At 39.5% G+C, this 14,235-nt stretch overlaps 1 protein-coding gene and 1 pseudogene across 3 annotated transcripts in view; one reads left to right on the plus strand and one right to left on the minus strand.

Moving 5' to 3' along the window:
* The window catches only part of SMARCC1 (SWI/SNF related, matrix associated, actin dependent regulator of chromatin subfamily c member 1), a 181,105-nt gene that overhangs the window by 150,959 nt on the left and 15,911 nt on the right, over positions 1-14,235 (minus strand). The gene's annotated exons all lie outside the window — the stretch shown is intronic.
* LOC133095875 (U6 spliceosomal RNA) lies at positions 9,055-9,152 on the plus strand (annotated as a pseudogene).

Raw genomic sequence — 14,235 nt, forward strand, 5'->3', positions numbered from 1 at the left:
TATAGCTAAAATCTGTGCAACAATTTAAAAGATTTGCACTTTATGGATTATAAAAGCAGAGCTCAAATAAATCAAATGCTGAATGACTTCCATATTTTGCAAGTAAAAATTTAATATAAATGTGATCATCAAATAGGCTAATAAGATAAAGTGTTAGGGACTTCCCTGGTGGTCCAGTGGTTAAGAATCCACCTTCCAATGCAGGGGACGCGGGTTCGTTCGATCCCTTGTCAGGGAACTAAGATCCCACGTGCCGCGGGGCAACTAAGCCCACATGCCACAACTACTGAGCGCACGTGCCTCAAAGAGAGAGCCCACGTGCCACAAACTACGGAGCCCACGCGCTCTAGAAACCACGCACCACAACCAGAGAGAAGCCCACACACCACAAAGAGCCCACACCGCAATGAAAGATCCTGCATGCCACAACTAAGACCCGACAGCCAAAAAGATAAAGAAAATAAATAAATAAAATAAATATAAAACAGTAAAAAAAAAAAAAGATGAAGTGTTAAAAATATACCATTCATTTTTTCCTTTGAAAACTATTATTACAAAATAATATAATGGAAAAAAACATATGATATCAAATATTAAGAGAGACAAAAACAGAATGGTGGTTGGTAGGGTCTGGAGAGAGAGAGGAATGGAAGTTACTGTTTCATGGGTACAGAGTTTTCAATTTAGGAAAATGACAAAGTTCTGGTGATGGATAGTAGTAACAGTCACACAACAACATAAATGTACTTAATGCCACTGAACTATACACTTAAAAATGACTAAAATGGTAAATTTTGTTATGTTTATTTTACAATTAAAAATAAATAAATAGCATGTTTTAAAATAAGAAATATTAAGAATCATTAAGATGAGCTCTTCCAAATTAAACAGACGAGTAAGCCTCACAGATCAGTCTGGTTATCTCGTTGCTTTTTAAACATTACATGGGTTTCTGAGTTCCTAATTTTTTGCCCAACACTATTCCTGGTACATCCCAAAAGCTGCATTACATATTCTAAACAAAAGCATCTGGGTGCAAGTCTTATCATTGACAACTTGTTATTTATCTGAGAAAATGTATATTAAAATTTTGTAGTGTTGGCACTTAAACTAGAATGATGTGCTAAGGTATGTATTAGAGTAGAATGAGACTTAGTTCTCCTACTAATCCTTCTCTGAACCGCCCAGAGATTGAGCTAAAATGTTCTCGCCAACCACATGGGCATATCACTATTGCACACATGCACACCACTCGCAGCGTAATACAGAAATGACTGGTTTATAGATTTATCTGTTATTCGAACTCCTTGAGGACAGAAATAGTGTCTTATTCAAATCTTTAACATCAATATTCAGTGGAGTACCGGACAATGTACGTAATCCATAAAAATTTTCTCAACAGTTTTACTGTACTAAAATCATTTAAAAATTCAGATCCAAACTACTGAGAAATATATATTGAGCAGATCACAATAAAACATCTCTACATGTAATTTAAGGTGATAGTCAATTTCTAAACAGATTAATTTGAGAAATTAAAATATTATCAGATATATGCTTAAGACAGACAAAATAACTTCTATCAACAACTATAGGGACAAGTGATGAATGAAGAGGTAGAAAACTGAGACCTTCTATTTTCTAATGGTAAGATCTGAATAAATGGAAAGAGGGAGACTCACAAACCTGTCAAGGGTACTAGTTCCAGTAATAAAGTGCAATAAGAAAAACATTCTTAAAGATGTGGCAGAAGAAACAAAAGAACAAATAGGGACCTCGTCATACATCAAGGATTCTTAGAGCTTGCATGGAAATGGATTTGGGATTCTGGTCCTCCTGACAAGCTCAGTATCAGAATCACCCACATAAAAGTGTAGTAGACCAGAGTCAGGGGATGGAAAGCTGGAGGCAGAGACAAGAGACTTCTCAGGGACACCCACTGGCCCCTGACTGTACTTCCTCATTCAATCCTCATCCCAACTACCCTCACCCTGAAGAGGGCCTGCTCAAGCTGCCGCTGGATGTGGTTCAAATATTAGAGCTCAAGTTCTTAAACATTCTCTAAAGAAGCCAGATGGTTAAGAGTAAATTCCTCTTGATTAGTACTGAAAAACCTAAAGAATAATAGGGTACCGAAACTTGAGCCTTCCAGAGCCAGCAAAGGCAGCCTGCCTTTGGTGAGTTATCTAAGCAGCTGCATACCCCAATTAGAGACTCTGGGGGTCAGGGACAGCTCTAACAGGCTGCTTCTATTCCCAGTTGTGTGACCACACTCCTTTTGATAAGCTGTTACATCTCTGACTAAATTGGAAATTTAATCTAATCTTATTCTGGATGTATATAAAGTGGTCTCATCCTACCTATTTATACAGCCCACTTAAAATTCTGCTGAGCTGAGTAAACCTTAAAAAAGATAAACCTAACTGCAATACTTAAAAGTGCTTTAAATTTGTGCCGTAGTGTCCTTATTTCTTTATTTTTTGACTTATTCATTAAAGACAAGGTAGTGCCAACGTGCAGTAAAAAGAACGACAATGGTATACGTTTGTGTGAGTAGAATATACACATTTATGATGCCATGTTTGGGTCTATTTATCAATAAATGACTGTGCCAGAAAGCGGATGTGAGGAAGTGAATAAAGGAGCAGAAACTGAACATGAGCCAGAAACCAAGAATGTTCACAGAAAATCACAGTCATCTTCATAAACTGAAAACAGTTATGGGGGAAAAAACCTATCACTTAGAGTCCAGAATCCTTTTACCTCACAAAGTACAATGACAGTAAACATTCCATAAGTTTCTTTATGTATTTTAACTGCTTTGAGTTAAAATAATGCTTTCTAGAAACATTTCCCAAGTTTATTAATAAAAGAAATGATAATAGTGTTATAATTATCACCTCTAATCATAGGTAATCACTGGTGTAGTATTCTTATTCTTGAGGAGAACAAAAAGTATTATAATTACTACCAATTACTGAGAATTTACCATGAGGCACTTTATATATATTACCTCATTTACTCCTCACAAGTTCACTGTCTTCACCCCATTTTACAGATGAAAAGGTGTTGCTGGCTCTAGCAATATGGCAGACTAAATAACCAGAAAACTCTACCACTAAAAATATATGTTTGATAAAAAATACAGTCATGGGGCTTCCCTGGTGGCGCAGTGGTTGAGAATCTGCCTGCTAATGCAGGGGACACGGGTTCGAGCCCTGGTCTGGGAAGATCCCACATGCCGCGGAGCAACTGGGCCCGTGAGCCACAACTGCTGAGCCTGCGCGTCTGGAGCCTGTGCCCCGCAACGGGAGGGGCTGCAATAGTGAGAGGCCCGCGCACCGCGATGAAGAGTGGTCCCTGCACCACGATGAAGAGTGGCCCCCGCTTGCCGCAACTAGAGAAAGCCCTCACACGAAACAAAGACCCAACACAGCTAAAAAAAATAAAATAAATAAATAAATAAAGTAGCTATAAAAAATAAATAAATAAATACAGACATTATTTTAAATGTGTAGCTGAATTAGAAGGAGAACAAATCCCCAGGGACAAAAATAAAAGAAGAAAAAAAAATTCAAACTAAAAGTCAAAGTGGCAATCTTGTTGAGTTAAAAACTAAAATTCTAGGGTGACAGGAGACTGGGGATAATGGGATTAAATAGGTAAGTAATATCAACCTTGATAACTTAAATGCTAGGGTTTGAGTTTCTCTACAGGGTCAGGAAGTAAGACTACAGACCTATGCAAGTGAGGACATTAGAACTAAGACAATCACCTATCACACACATACACACATAACACCAGGGGTATCAACAGGTTGCACCATTAGGGAAAGGATAAGCTGGAAAAAATATCTGCCAGCTAAAAACTAAGGAGGAAAACAAGCTTCCGCCTCAAGATAATTTGAGTTGGAGATGTACACTATCAATACTTAGTCTAGGAACCCCATGCCAAATTAACAAAAGAATTGGTCCTAGGAACTTCCCTGGTGGTCCAGTGGTTAAGACTGCGCACTCCCAATGCACGGGGCACACATTGCATCCCTAATCAGGGAACTAAGATCCCGCATACTGCACGGTACGGCCAAAAAAAAAAAAAAAAAAGAATTGGTCCTAAAGTTGGCGGGTCCTCTGAAGTGCCTTAATGAGCAAATTCTCAACCCAGATCAACAGGATTCCCAAATAAACTTCCACTGAAAGAGAACTGACAGGCCACAATTCAAACATAATTAAGTGTTTTTAAGTCAACAAACAAAGCTAACAGCAAGATTAGAATCCTAACATTTTCAGATAATAGAAAAAACATGACAGGGCTTGTAAAATTAGAATACATAAAGTGATTAAGGACGCTAAAAAGACAGAAAGACTTGAGAAATATATATATGTAACCCATAGAACAAATAACATCCAATGAAAGTAAAAGCACAGCTGACAGAAAATTAGACAACTAGACACAGAAGAATAAAAGCTAAAGTTTCCTAGAAATTTTAAAGGATATAAATCCTCAGCTTCGAGAAACACATCAGGGGCTTCCCTGGTGGTGCAGTGGTTAAGAATCCGCTTGTCAATGCAGGGGACACAGGTTCAAGCCCTGATCCGAGACGATCCCACATGCCGCGGAGCAACTAAGCCCGCGCACCACAACTACTGAGCCCGCGCTCTAGAGCCCGCGCGCCACAACTACCGAGACTGCGTGCCACAACTACTGGAGCCCGTGCACCTAGAGCCCGTGCTCCGCAACAAGAGAAGCCACTGAAATGTAAAGCCCGCGCACTGCAATGAAGAGTAGCCCCCGCTTGCCGCAACTAGAGAAAGCCCGCGCACAGCAACGAACACCCAACGCAGTCAAAAATAATTAATTTTTTTTAAAAACTGGTAAAAAACAAAAGAGAACAGCCCAATGGTACAAAATATAAAAGGGTGCTCAACTTCATTAGTTATCAGCAACTACAAAACAATGTGTATCACCACAAATCCGCCAAAAAACTGAAATTAAAAAGACAACTTACAAGCATTGGTGAGAAAGTAGAGTATTAGAACGCTTGTACACTGTACACTGCATGTGGGAGTATAAATTGGCACAAGCGTTCTGGAAAACTGGCCATATCTGCTAAAGCTGAACATGCACCCCCTGTGACCCAGCAATTCCACATGTGGGAGTGTAACTGACATAAATACCTATGTTTACCAGAAGACATATGCAAAAATATTCACAGCAGCACTATTTGCAATAGCCCTAAACTGGAAATAACCCCCAAAACCCATCAATGGTAGAATGGATAAATAAATTGTGCAATATGCCCACAGTGAAATACTATGCAGCAAGGGATGCCAAATTATGACCAAGCTGCCCATTTTTAAAATGTTCATTTGAACACAGTCACACCTACTCATGTAGGTATTGTCTTTGGCTGCTTTTTATGCTACAACAGAGTTGGGTAGTTGTGACAGAGTCCATATACCTGCAAGCCTAAAATATTTACCATTTGTCCCTTTAAGAAAAAATTTGCCAAACCCTTAAACAATAACCAGAATGAACAAACTGCATGTAATAACATGGAAGAATTTTACAAATCTAACATTTGTCTGTATGCTTCAAAAATTTAAGTCATGAAGAACAGGTGGTCCAGTGGTTAAAAACTTAAGTCATGAATGACAAAGACACAGGCTGAACTATTTCAAATTAATCAAGACTAAAGAGATATAACTAAAATGTGGGATCTTGGTTTAGATCTTATAAGAAACATTTCTGAGATAATTGGTGAAATGTGAAGACAGATTATATAGTAGATAATGGTACCGTGTCAATGTTAAATTTCCTAAATTTGATAACTGTATTTGTAAGACAATGTCCTTGTTCTAAGGAGATCCAGGCGGCAGTCTGAAGGCTCTACAGTTTTGCCCTCCCTGCTAGATTGGACCCCATGGACATCAGGAACTTCTCCAGCCACTCCAAGAGTGTAGTATCACTCCTGTGGTGACTAAGACGAGTGATTTGTCTCCAGAAGCACTTTTATTCTTGCTTCGCAGACTTACATGCTAATCTTGGTCTTTTCCTCCCCCATTCCGAAAGTCCTAGAATTTAGCATGATCTTGGCAAAACAATACCATTCTCAGATACAGATAATAAAATACTTAAACCTGTAGGGACCATAATGTTCACTGATTCCTAGTTTTCTAATGCTTCTTTGCCACAGAACACTTTCAGGAGCAGAAAGCTCAAAAAGAAGTCTATCAGGAAAAACTGTTCAAAGTGAAAAATTTGAAGACAACAGATTCCTCTTAGACCTGCCCATTTATTCCTGCCACTCAGGTACTCTGAAGGGAACAATTATAAAACCAAGGATCAGATCCAACTCCTTTTTCTGACGACTCTAAGCCTTTTCTTATTAACTTTCTTTTCCCTAAACAAATTTTTTTTTAATTTTATTTATTTATTTATTTATTTATGGCTGTGTTGGGTCTTCGTTTCTGTGCGAGGGCTTTCTCTAGTTGCGGCAAGTGCGAGCCACTCTTCATCGCGGTGCGCGGGCCTCTCACTATCGCGGCCTCTCTTGTTGCCGAGCACAGGCTCCAGACGCGCAGGCTCAGTAATTGCGGCTCACGGGCCTAGTTGCTCCAGGGCATGTGGGATCTTCCCAGACCAGGGCTCGAACCTGTGTCCCCTGCATTGGCAGGCAGATTCTCAACCACTGCGCCACCAGGGAAGCCCTTCCCTAAAATTTATTTAGCACAAAGCATGGTTTATTGACTCAAATAAAGGAAACAGATCATTGAAGTGACAGTCCTCAAACTCCCATCCTTTCCTCTACACCAGACTGACCAAGTTCATGAGAATTCCTGCCATGAAGTCAGTCACACTTAATGGGTAGAAATTCCAAAGTATCAGTGAGAGATAGCCTACAGACTGTGACTTGTTTAAAATGTCCCAAAATAGTACTACCCAGTTCAATCACATGACCTTATTTGTTAGAACTGGCTTTGACAACAAATTTTACCCTTAAAGTATTCATTACATTCCACCAAAGATAGATATAAAAACCCTATATAAGTTCCTATGACAATTTGAAAATCAATTCCAAATATTTTAATGATAGTCCCTTGAAACTATGTGTATCAATCTCCTCAACATATTTCCTTTTGAAGACTAACAATCATTTCACTGAGTTCTGATAGTTGCTTTAAAATCAGTCCGTACTGAGCTTTACATTTTTGTAGATATTTTAAGAAAAGCTCAATTTCAGAAAGTAAATACGGTTCGGTTCTCTAGCTTATTTTTTTAAAGAGCCTTCCACTCTCCCTGTCTTTGAGACAGTTACTAACATCACAGCAAAGGTACATCAACCAATAAATACATACTAAACACCTGCAGTGGGTAAGAAGGTAAAGCAAGTCTTATCAATGTTCAACTGAAAAATCTGGCTTTAATTCAAAGGGCACTACAGCATTCTGTTAGTTCTCAGGTTCACAGCTCATTTACACAAAATACACTATCTCTGGAACATAAGTTGAAGAGAAACAAGAAGACATGGCTCTTTGGGGCCTTCCTTAAGAGCTGGAGTTGATAGCAAACTAGCATAATAAATGTTTAAATAATATGTATGCCTTACATCTACATTTTTACTTTTACCAAAAACACTTTTGCTAGACAAGTCAGCAATCTACTTTTTATGTCTTAAAGTACTACATACTACTTCTAATTTCTCAAAGAGCTTTTATTATCACACATCATGTGATTCTAACAACTATGCCATGGGATCAGTAGGGCAAGGAACACGTTCCCAGAAATGGTACTACAGGTCGAAGTGCCTTCACACAAGGTTGCAGAGTGGTAGGATATGGCTATTTAATTCCTAAGCTCAGGGCTCTTCCCATAACACCTGGTTCAAGAAACTATTTGGTGGAGATTCGGTATCTTACATTATTTCAATTTAAGAAACGAATGAGGGCTTCCCTGGTGGTGCAGTGGTTAAGAATCCGCCTGCCAATGCAGGAGACACAGGTTCAATCCTTGGTCTGGGAAGATCCCACATGCCGTGGAGCAACTAAGCCCATGCACCACAACCACTGAGCCTGCACTCTAGAGCCCGCAAGCCACAACTACTGAGCCCGTGTGCCACAAATACTGAAGTCCGCACTCCTAGAGCCTGTGCTCCGCCAACAAGAGAAGCCACCGCAATGAGAAGCTTGAGCACCTCAACGAAGAGTAGCCCCTACTTGCCACAACTAGACAAAGCCCGTGCGCAGCAATGAAGACCCAACATAGCCAAAGATAAACAAATAAAATAAATACATTTATTAAAAAAAAGAAGAAAAAAAATGAATGAGGGGGCTTCCCTGGTGGCACAGTGGTTAAGAATCCAGCTGCCAATGCAGGGAACGCGGGTTCGAGCCCTGGTCCGGGAAGATCCCACATGCTGTGGAGCAACTAAGCCCATGCGCCACAACTACTGAGCGTGCACTCTAGAGCCCGAAAGCCACAACTACTGAGCCCACATGCCACAACTACTGAAGCCCGTGCACCTAGAGCCCATGCTCTGCAACGAAGAGAAGCCACCACAATGAGAAGCCCGCGCACGGCAATGAAGAGTAGCCCCTGCTCGCCGCAACTAGAGAAAGCCCACATACAGCGACAAAGACCCAATGCAACCAAAAATAAATAAATTAAATTAAATTTTTTAAAAAATGAATGAAGGACCTCCTTGGTGGTCCAGTAATTAAAAATCCACCTTCCAATGCAGGGGATGTGGGTTCAATCCCTGCTCGGGGAACTAAGATCCCACATGCCACAGGGCAACTAAGCCCGTGCACCACAACTACTGAGCCCGCGCCTCAAGTAGAGATCCCGCGTGCCGCAACTAAGACCCGACGCAGCCCAAAAAATAAATAGTTAATTTAAAAAAAAAAAGAAATGAATGACTTTTATTTTAGGCAAAATCAACTGGTTTTAAAGTCTATCAAGACTTCTGACTGAAGTCAGATTAAAGACAACCATATTTTAGTGCTGATCTCCAAAACCTAAAATAATGCTTTAAAAAACATTACAGGAGTGCTTGCTGCGGCAGCACATACTAAAATCGGAACAATACAGAGAAGATTAGCATGACCCCTGCACAAGGATGACTCGCAATTTCTGAAGTGTTCCATATTTTGGGGGGGTTAGCAGAGGTAAACTTTTATATATAAAATGGATAAACAACAAGGTCAGAGAACTATATTCAGTAGCACAGAGAACTATATTCAATATCCCAGGATAAGTCATAACAGAAAAGAATATAAAAAAAGTATATATGTATAACTGAATCACTTTGTTGTACAGCAGTAATTAACACATCGTAAATCAACTATACTTCAATAAAAAAAAAAGTAAAATGAAATTTTATTCTTTTTTTTAAATGTATTTATTTATTTATTTATTTATTTTGGCTGTGTTGGGTCTTCGTTGCTGCGCACAGGCTTAGTTGCAGTGAGCGGGGGCTACTCTTTGTTGCGATGTGCAGGCTTCTCATTGTGGTGGCTTCTCTTGTTGTGGAGCACAGGCTCTAGGCACGCGGGCTTCAGTAGCTGCAGCACGCAGCCTCAGTGGTTGTGGCTCACAGGCTCTAGAGCGCAGGCTCGGTAGTTGTGGCGCACGGGCCTAGTTGCTCCACGGCATGTGGGATCCTCCTGGACCAGGGCTCTAACCTGTGTCTCCTGCATTGGCAGGCGGATTCTCAACCACTGCGCCACCAGGGAAGCCCAAAATTTTATTCTTATTAAAAAAAAAAAAAAAAAAGCTATAGAAAACATGCTGAGCTAAGTATCCAGACCAACCTTCCAGCTGAAAAGAACTAAAAACGCTGGGTAAAAATACACACTACATCTTCTAATAAAAGTAAAAGAGGAATGGAGAATTCCCTGGCAGTCCAGTGGGACACCATCAAATTTACCAATATACACATGAAGAGAGAAAAGAACAAAAAATTCATGAAGAAATTATGGCCAAAACTTCCCAAATTTGATGAAAGACATGAACTTACACATCCATGAAGTTCAACAAACTCGAAGCAGAATAAACTCAAAATGATCCACACCAAGACATATTATAATCAAAATTTCAGAAGACAAAGAGAAACTCTTAAAAGCAGCAAGAAAGAAATGACCCACCATATATAAGAAACCGTCAACAAGATTAACAGCCAATTTCTATTCAGACACCATGGAGGCCAGAAAGCAACAAGAGGAGCTATTTAAAATGCTGAAAGAGAGACTTCCCTGGTGGCACAGTGGTTAAGAATCCACCTGCCAATGCAGGGGACATGGGTTCGAGCCCTGGTCCAGGAAGATCCCACATGCCGTGGAGCAACTAAACCTGTACACCACAACTACTGAGCCTGAGCTCTAGAGCCCGGGAGCCACAACTACTGAAGCCCGTGCGCCTAGAGCCCGTGCTCCGCAACAAGAGAAGCCACGGCAATGAGAAGCCTGCGCACTGAAAGGAAGAGTAGCCCCCACTCGATGCAACTAGAGAAAGCCCATGTGCAGCACAAAGACCCAAAGTTGCCAAAAATAAATTAATTAATTAATATAAAAAATAAAATAAAATGCTCAAGGAAAAACTGTCAATCAAAAAGTCTGTATCCTGAAAAACTGTTCTTCAAAAATGCAGGAGATGAAAAGATGCTCCACATTATATGCCATCAGGGAAATGCAAATTGAAATAATGAGATACAGCTACACACTGATTAGAATGGCCCAAACCCAGAACACTGAGAAACCCAATGCTGGAGAGGAATGGAATATTATTAAGTGCTAAAAAGAAAATAGCTAGCAAGCAATGAAAGGACACTGAGGAACTTTAGATGCAAATTACTGAGACCAGCCAACCTGAAAAGATTATATACTATATATTCCAATTATATGACACTCTGGAAAGGCACAACTATGGAAATAGTAAAAGGATCTGTGGTTGTCAGGGGTTAGTGGGAGAAGAAGGGATGAACAGGAACAGGATTTTTAGGGCAGTGAAACTATCCTGTGTGATACTGTAATGGTAGGTACATGTCATTTATACATTTGTCAAAACCTGTAGAATGCCCTACCCCAAGAGCGAACCCCAAGGGGCTTCCTAGGTGGCACAGTGGTTAAGAATCCGCCTGCTAGGGGCTTCCCTGGTGGCGCAGTGGTTGAGAATCTGCCTGCCAATGCAGGTGACACGGGTTCGAGCCCTGGTCTGGGAGGATCCCACATGCCGCGGAGCAACTAGGCCCGTCAGCCACAACTACTGAGCCTGCGCGACTGGAGCTTGTGCTCCGCGACAAGAGAGGCCCGCGCACCGCGATGAAGAGTGGCCCCACTTGCCGCAACTAGAGAAAGCCCTCGCACAGAAACGAAGACCCAACACAGCCAAAAATAAATAAATAATTAATTAATTTAAAAAGAAAATAGCAACATACCAAAATTATAAGAAAAAAAATCCGCCTGCTAACACAGGGGACATGGGTTCGAGCCCTGGTCTGTGAAGATCCCACATGCCACGGAGCAACTAAATCCATGCACCACAACTACTGAGCCTGCGCTCTAGAGCCTGCGAGCCACAACTACTGAGCCCGCATGCCACAAATACTAAAGCCTGCGGGCCTAGAGCCCGCACTCCACAACAAGAGAAGCCAACTCAATGAGAAGCCCGCACACCGCAATGAAGAGTAGCCCCGCTCGCCGCCAACTACAGAAAGCCCGCGCACAGCAATGAAGACCCAAAACAGCCAAAAATAAAAATAAAATAAAAAGAGTGAACCCTAAAGTAAATTATGATGTCGGATGATAATGATGTGTCAATGTTAAGTTCAATCAACTGTAACAAATGTACACTCTGAAGCCAGATTTTGATAATGGGGGAGGGCCATGTCCCATATGTGAGGGCAGGGGGTATATGGGAAATCTCCGTATCTTCTACTCCATCTTGCTGTGAAGCTACAACTGCTCTAAAAAAGGTACGAGAATGGTATGAAATTTATGTTAACTTTAATTTAAATGAAACTAACAAATTTCTTGAAAAATCCAACTCACCAAAACTGACACAAAAAACAGAATCTAATCCTATATGTTAAAGAAACTGAATTGGTTATTAAAATCTTCCCACAAAGAAAACTCTAGGCCCAAATGATTTCACTAGTGAATTCTATGAAATATTCAAGGAAGAAATAAATCAATCTTAAGAAAACTTTTATACCAGCAAATCAAACCTGGTAATATATAAAAAGGATAATATATCATAATCAAACAGAGTTTATTTTGGAATACCAGGCTAACTGAAAATCAATGAATGACTGAAATTCACCATATTAACAAAGAAAAACTTTCTGATCATCTCAAAAGATGCAGAAAGCACAAGACAAAATTCAACAGTCATTCACAATAAAAGCTCTCAGCAAACTAGGAATAGTAGACAATTTCCACAACCTGAATTAAGATCATACTTGAAAAACCTACAGTTAACATTGTACTTAACAGTACAAAACAATGTTTTTCCACTAAGAACTAGAATAAGGTGTGAATTCCTGCCTTAACCATTTCTATTCAATGAGTCAGAGGTGCTACCCAATGCAGTGACACAAGAAAAAGAAACAGAAAGCATAAAGATCAGGAAAAAAGAAATATTATAAAGTTATAGTAATCAAAAAGTTAGTATGAGCAAAAAGATGGACATTTAGATCAACAGGAGAAAACGGAATCCAGATACAGACCCAAACACATCTGGTAAACTGATTTTCAACCAATGTGCCAAGGCAATTCAACACAAACGGCGGCTCTAAAATAACTGGATAACCTGCTGTATAAAAAAATAAATAAAATTAAATGTAAAAATTTTTTTAAATAAAATAAAATAAAATAACTGGATATCCACACTGGAAAGAAAACCTCAGCCCTTACTTCACACTAAACATAAAAATTAACCCAATATATATAAAACCTAAATCTATAAAATTTCTAGAAGGAAATAAAGGAAATAATCTGCAACTGTGGGGTATACAAAGGTTTCTTAGAACACAAAAAACACAAATCATAACAATCGATAAATTGGGCTTTATCAAAATTTAAAACTTGCTCTTACAAAGATACTGGTAAGAAACAAAAAGTCAAATCACAAACTGGGAGGAAATTTTGCAATATATATATCATAAAGAACCTGTATCCAGAATAAAAATATATTTATATTTTTATATTTATAAAAATACAAATTTTAAAAAATTTATTTAAAAAAAAAGAACTGTGCAGAAAAGAACACAGCAGGCCTGAGATTACTATCCTCAGTAATGCCTGCTTGCTAGTTGGTCTTTGGCTGGCACCTAGGAATTGATTCTCAGAGTATTACTAGTCAACAGTTAACTAATAAGAAGAGTGGTTCACTGTGCCTGGACTATTCATGCAAGCAATGAGGTTTGTGATAAATATCTGGTTTCCTTCTGGGAGTCTGGAACTGTAGTATGTGCTAGGCAAAAGGTTTCCATGGACAGAAACACTGCATTCGTGCTGCCACATTTTCACTGCTGGGGGAAGAGTGCACTCTATGTGACCCCCTCATATGAGGGAGAGCACAAGGAAGCCTGCAGCATGGATTCCTGCAGACTACACCTGTGTCTTTTTCCCTTGTAATCAGGCTATGTATACTTACTACATTACTGTACCAAATCTTAGTTTTGAGTGTAACTATATGCTGAGTTCCATGAGTCCTTCTAGCAAATCGCTGAATGTGGGGGGTGGTCTCGAGGACCAAAAAAAAAGTTATTTAAATAGGCAACACACAAAAGAAGATGTACAAATGGTCAACAAGCACATAAAAAGATGTTTAACATCATTAGTCATTATGCAAATTCCATGGATATGTAGTGGAATCTAATGCTTTAGATAAAATTTTAAAGACTGATTATAACAACTGTTGGAAAAAATGCAAAGGAACTTGGAACTCTCATACACTGCTGGATGGTATCTAAAATGATACAACCACTTCAGAAAAGAGTTTGACAGTTTCTTAAAAAGTTCAATGTTACCAACCATATGACCCAAACATTCCACTCCTACCTATTTACTCAGGAGAAATGAAACCATGTCCACAGAAAGACTTGGACAGTAACACTGATAGGAGCTTTACTTATAAAGCTGGAAACCCAAATTCCATTAAAGAGTGAAAGGATAAATAAATTGTAGTTTATCCTTACAATGGAATACTAATCAACAATAAAAAGGAACAAACTAT

Source organism: Eubalaena glacialis, chromosome 7 (assembly GCF_028564815.1).
Source record: "Eubalaena glacialis isolate mEubGla1 chromosome 7, mEubGla1.1.hap2.+ XY, whole genome shotgun sequence".
Taxonomy (NCBI): Eukaryota; Metazoa; Chordata; class Mammalia; order Artiodactyla; family Balaenidae; genus Eubalaena; species Eubalaena glacialis.